We start from the raw sequence: 6,648 nt of genomic DNA, 5'->3' as shown, positions 1-6,648 counted from the left end.
CATAAAGACTTCATTTTTATTGTCCATATGGATTTTAATTCCCATTTACTTTCACAATCATCAGTTATTTTGCTCCCCAAACAGCAAAAGTAATCTACTGTTAGTGTCTCATTTCAGAGTTTAATTTGAGTCCTTCGCCATCTCTGGACGAGTTACAATGTAATCAGTATCTTACAAAATTTTTATTTCTTCGCCCTGAACTTCAATTCTGTTTCAGAAGTTTACTCAATGTACAAGTTGAATGACATGTAAGATAGGTTACAACCCTGTCTCTGTACGTTCTTTCAAATACTGCCTCTGTTTCTTGTCCTTGAACTCTTAAAAGCTGCAGTTTGGTTTCTGTACAAGTTGCAGATAACCATTTGCACCCCATATTTTATCTTTGTTAATATCAGACTTTAAAAAAATTTATTTCAGTCAGTATTGTCAAAAGATTTCTCTAAATCAACAAATGCTACAGATGTAGATATACCTTTTTCAGTCGAAAGTACCTCAGTTTCCTGTTTTTACAGATCTATTCGATTTTTGACATGCACGTTTCTTTCTAGTCTCTGGCAGAAACAAGCACGGATTGTTACTGTAGTTAAGTGGTGAATCATTCATAAATGCCACATTCTTTGCCAGCAGTTGGTGTGTTGGTCTAGCCACATGTAGTCAAGTGTGATTAGTAACAGTTTTAAATTGATCTTTTCATCACTAGTCCACCTTTTTAAGTAGACCCCTGTAACTGCGACACAAGCTGGAGCGTCTCATCAGCCTATCTTCTACATAAGATGACAATCAGTTTCTTGTTCGAAACAGATAAATCCCAAGTTCTAAGTATTGTAATTTCCCTGAAACTATAATCAGATTCTGAAAAGTGAAATTCCAGTGAAGTCTTCTCTTTTAGAACTATGATACTAGCTGCAGAAATTACCATAGTTCTTTTTGAAAATACAACATTGATAGCAATATCTTTGTAACTTCCTGCCAGATAAAAACTGTGTGCCAGACTTGTACCTGAACCCAGAACCTTATGCAGGCAAGTTATCTGCTAATTAAGCTAATCAAGTACAATTCACGAGTACTTGCCCATGAATGGCAAACGTTGTGGGTTCGGGTCGAGTCTGGTGCACAGTTTTAATCTGCCAAGAAGGAAATTCATTCTGGAATATCTTTGCAATTTATATAGCTATGAAGAGAGACTGTCATTTAGTGAGGACTTTTTCACAATTCATTTGGACAAAAACAGAATTGAGACATCTTAAGGGGAGCTGGAGGTACCTACGCTGCCCATCTTAAAATGTTTGAGGAACATTTATGAATAAACTACCAAATAGAAAAATTTGAATTTTTTTTTTATACGTATAGAGTGGTTTAGTATTGCAGTTATGACAGAGGGATTTTGGAGTATCTTTTCTACTTTCCTTCCAATTATTTTTTTTTATTAATGACCCAAATTTTTTTTACAAATAATTGCTTTATAATTAAACTGAAATGAAACTACTGAACATATGGCTGTGTTACAATGTAAGTTTGACCACTAGGACTGCTGTGTAAAAATTTCATCTCTCTAGCTTGAATGGATTTTGAGAAAATGTTCCTTATATTCGAAAAATTCTAATTTATGGGAAATGGCTATCAAAGTTTCTCAATACATTCCTGCACTATAGGATGGATTATCAGGGTTTTCTTCTCCATCCTCCAAAAGCTTCCTCTTCTGTCTTCTTTTCTGGCCTGTTGTTCCATTATACTTCATATGCCTTTCTCTTCTTTCTGCTCCTTTTATCCTTTCTCTGTCATAGTGCTCGTACAGTGTTCCCCCCAGCTGTAAATCCTAATGCCTTCAGAACTTCACACTTCACACTGTTCCCTTGGTTGTAAGTTGTTATTGCATCATAAATGCCAAAGTGCAGTGTTTTTATGCTTACAAACACTCTTAGGAATCACTTTCCAAATCAAATTTACGCTCTCATTAGGATTCTGCGTCTTTCCGTGTAGACATTTGTGTAAGAATGCTGGCTGTGCTAAGTCATGAAAAATTGGCTTTATTGCATTTATCACAGCTGCTGGCAAACCATGTTTGTGATCATAGTCCTGTTTTGCATTATATTTGCACCAGGAATCTTTTGGGCGCAGGCTGTGTTGAGGGTATTCATTGGAAGAGGCAGTATGAAGGAACAATGCCCACACTGCTTTTCGCATGTCACTAACCTTAATAGTATTTTGCCTTATAGCATACCCATAGTACCTCTGTAGACGTTCAATCACCTCATCAGTAAGCCTGCCTCTCCCTCCTATTGTCTTTCCATCACTGAGCTTACTTGAACCCAAAGTTTGTTTGAGCCTTCGAAGCTGTGCACCCATACGCTTTTGCACATGCCCAATGCATTCCAACTTTTCAATTACAAATTCTTTTCCATATGGTTTCAGCTCCTCTATAGTCTTGAAACCTTTGGAGTCACCATCACCAAGGTAGTATTTGTACCTAACTTTGTATCTGAGAACTGAACGTTCAAAAATTTGTTTCACTCCATCCACTTCCATTGTTCCACTTGATCCACTAAAATTTGCCTCACAGGTTCCACTGTGCTCTCCTTTGATTTTATTTTTGCACCTACAATGTTTTGATAATATTGCAACATCTATCACTTTTGCACTATCTTCACAAGTAGCAGTTACAACCCCATTCAGGGATTTATGACCCCTCTTTTGCCAGGAACCACCTAATGCCACTACCAAATCCCTAGAACCACCGTTCATTTCTGCAGATTCCTCCACTGCTCTCTTCATGGTTTTCAAAGCCACGTCTTCAACAGAGGATCCTACCAGTTCACAGTTGTACCCAAATTTGCTTGGAGGTGATGGCAAGTTCATAATACCACAAAACAGTTTACCAGCAGCAGACCCTTTTCCAATGGATCTAAGACCATACACAAGTCGAACATTCACATCAAACACTCTAGATCGTCCATTTTCACCAAAGAGACTGGCATGTGAATTGTAGAAAGTCACTTGATACTTGCAACATGCACAGATTATCTTCATCTCACAAGCTAAACCAAAGTGCTTTGTTATCTCTAGTCCCACTCCTACATGTGAACACATTTTGCACAGAACACTTTCTTTCAGCACAGAAGATAATAATCCAATATTCAGTACTTTGTTAATATCATCACTGTCACTAACGTATTCACGAAATCTGTCACTTCCACCAGTTAACTTCTTGCTAGATGATGTCACAGGGCTATGGCCGGCCATGCGTTGCTTAGCAGAACAACGCACTGTTTCAGTAATTGTAGTATCGCAACTTGGTATTAGTGTTAATTTTCTTTTCCCTACATTCTTCCTCTTCTTATATACACGGTTACTAAAACATGGCATCGTAACCAGAACAACGCTTTACACAAGAAGTATAATACTACCAACAACAGGCGCAACACTGAACTAATTCGAAACTGTAAACAGCAAAGAGACGATGTTCCGCACTCTTGACACTTCATTTGTCACAGAAAACAATGTAGCTAACCCTTGCACACTCGCTGTATGCGTAACATAAGGCGCTGTATGTGTAACAGGCCGAGAAAATCCCAAGCAGTCACGAGAGGGTGTTAGATGCATTCAGCGGCCGCCCATTTCCTCTGCATGCGTGGGGGAAAATGGTAATAACTCCACTTCTTGGGTGAGTAGAACAATAATTCAAAGTTTACATTAAAGAGGAATGTTCCAATTTATTTTCGGTAGAAAAAGAAAAAAAATCGTAATTATTTGGATTTGACCACCTCCGGCTCCCCTTAAACAGTTCAGGAAATATCTAAGGTGAACAACTTAGCTGACTGACCCTGTATATAAATGCCATAGCAGATAACACAGAAGCACCATAAGGCTGCTCGCAGATGATGCTGTTGTGTTGCTAGAATAGTATAGTGAATTGCAGGAAGAGCTGTGTTGGATTTACGCTTGGTTCAGGAATTGGCAGCTGACCCTAAACATGAATAAATGTAACACATAGTACATGAACAGATGAAAAGGCCCATTCTTGTACAATTATGAGTGTTGAATAAGCACTGAAAGCAGTTGCATCCGTTAAATATATGAGAGAGTGCATACAAAGTAATTTAAAGTGTTATGACTGCATATAACTAATTGTAGGAAAGGCAGAGGCCAGACTGAAGTTTGTTGGAAGAATCATCAGGAAGTGTTGTCTACCCATGAAGTTAGTAACTTACAAACCCTTGTTCTAATATTACTAGAATATTGGTCATCAGTCTAGAACCCTTGCTGGATAGGAAAGATATAGAGGAAATAGAGAAGATCCACAAAAGCAGTGCATTACATCCTAGGTTCGTTTAATAAGTGTAAATGTGTCTTGGTGGTGATCATCCAAATCCAGTCATATATGTTACAAGAGATGCATTGTTTATCATGGTGTAGTATACTGTTAAAATTCTGTGAACACATTTCTAGAAGTGTCAACTGTTATATTGATTCCCCCTACTATATCATGATGAAAAAAATCATGAAGGTAACCTGTGAGAGGAGAGATCTGAGATCACAGAGGCTTACTGATAATTATTTTTCCTGCACAACATTTGTGACTGGAACATTAAAGGGGAGGGGGAGAGGAGGAGGAGGAGGAGGAGGAGGAGGAGGAAGGTTAGAGTGGTACACAAAGTACCACATCATAAGATGGCTCGCAAAGAATGGAGACAGGTAATGAATAGTAAAAATGGCACAAATGCTACTGGTAAAGTAAATTTAGCTTTCGGTCAACAAGGCCTTTGTCAAAAATAGATAATGCACACACACACACACACACACACACACACACACACACACACACACGACCAGTCTCTAGTCTGGAGCCAATTACATTGTTACATTCCATCCTGGATTTTCCATTGTTTGGCAAAGTAAACAGTGTTTTGAAAATGAAGTTTCTTGTATGCATAAAATTGAATATTTAAAATGAGTGTGCATTACTGTTTTTAACAAATGCCTGTGATTTATGGACTTTTAAACTGAAAAAATCATTCAAAAACTAAGGTTAATCAGCAGTGGAGGAGTGCATGTTGGGAATCAGTTGGAGACATATGAACCAACGAATATAATGAACTGGAATCTGAAAATACGATTATAATAAAAATGCTAAGCAGGTGAGCAGGACATGTAGGTAAGTATATAGATGGTAGATGGACCAAGAAAGCTCACTGCTGGATTCAAAGATAAGAAAATGACCAAGTTGATGGTGTAATGAAAGGTAGGAAGGTAGCATTAGACAACTTGCAGGAGCAACATGGATGGATATATGTGAAGAATGCAGCACATGAGAAATGTGGAGGAAAACTTTATCCAGCAGTAGGTTTCAAGTGGATGGCGGTGGTGGTGGTAGTAGTGATCAAATAAATATTAGTATCTAGCAAAATGGCAATAACAAAGGGTTGTGAATTGATTTAGTCTCATGTCTGAAAGATAATGAAATATTTTTGTTTCTGTTACTAAGAAAATTTCATTTTACTCCCCATGTGGTAATTACCCCCAGGTTGGAAACAACTGGAGTAGATGATGAATTTATTCCTCCCTGTGAAGATCTGAGTTCTCTCATCAACAAGATCACAGTGAAGGAAATCAGTGAACAAGGAAGTACACTGAGGTGACAAAAGCCATGGGATAGTGAAATGCATATATACAGATTGTGGTAGTGCCACATACACGAGTACAAAAGGCTTGTGCATTGGCGGAGCTGTCATTGGTACTCAGGTGATTCATGTATGAAGGTTAATAATACAATTATGGCCACATTACATAAATCAACAGATTTTGAATGCAGAATGTTAGTTGGAGCTAGATACATGGGATATCCATTTCGGAAATCGTTAGGGAATTCAATATTCTGTGATCCACAGCGTCATGAGCGTACCAAGAATACCACATTTCAGGCATTATCTCTCACTATGAACAATGCAGTGTTTATGGCCTCATTTGCATAGATTTGTCAGTGCTAATAGACAAGCAACACTGCATGAAATAACTGCAGAAATCAATGTGGGACATGGTGAACATATCCATCAGGACAGTGCGCAAAATTTGGCATTAATGGGCTATGGTATGCAGATGTGAGTGCCTTTGCTAACAGCTTATCATCACCTACACCATATCTGTTGGGCCCTAGATGACTAGAAAACTGTGGCCTTCCCAGACGAGTCCTGATTTCAGTTGGTAAGAGATGATGGTAGGGTTTGAGTGTGGTGCAGACCCCACAAAGCCATGGACCTAAGTTGACAGCAAGGCACTGTGCGAGCTGGTGGTGGCTCCATTATGGTGTGGGCTGTGTTTACATGGAATGGACTGGATTCTCTGGATATTTGGCTACTTGGAGACCATTTGTAGCCATTCATGGATGTCATGTTCCCAAAAAAGGATGGAATTTTTATGGATGACAATGTGCAATGTCACCAGGCCACAGTTGTTTGTGACTAGTTTGGAGAATATGCTGGACAGTTTGAGTGAATGGTTTGGCCACTCAGCTCACCCGACATGAATTGCATCAAACTTTTATGGGACATAATTGAGAGGTCAGTTCATGCACAACACTTTTGCTACTATCTCAATATTTCTGCACGACTTGAGTGCATGCCACTACGAGCTGCTGCACTACGCCAGGCAAGA

This window comes from Schistocerca gregaria, chromosome X (assembly GCF_023897955.1).
Source record: "Schistocerca gregaria isolate iqSchGreg1 chromosome X, iqSchGreg1.2, whole genome shotgun sequence".
In the NCBI taxonomy this organism is placed as follows: Eukaryota; Metazoa; Arthropoda; class Insecta; order Orthoptera; family Acrididae; genus Schistocerca; species Schistocerca gregaria.
Note: the sequence above shows the minus strand (reverse complement) of the source record.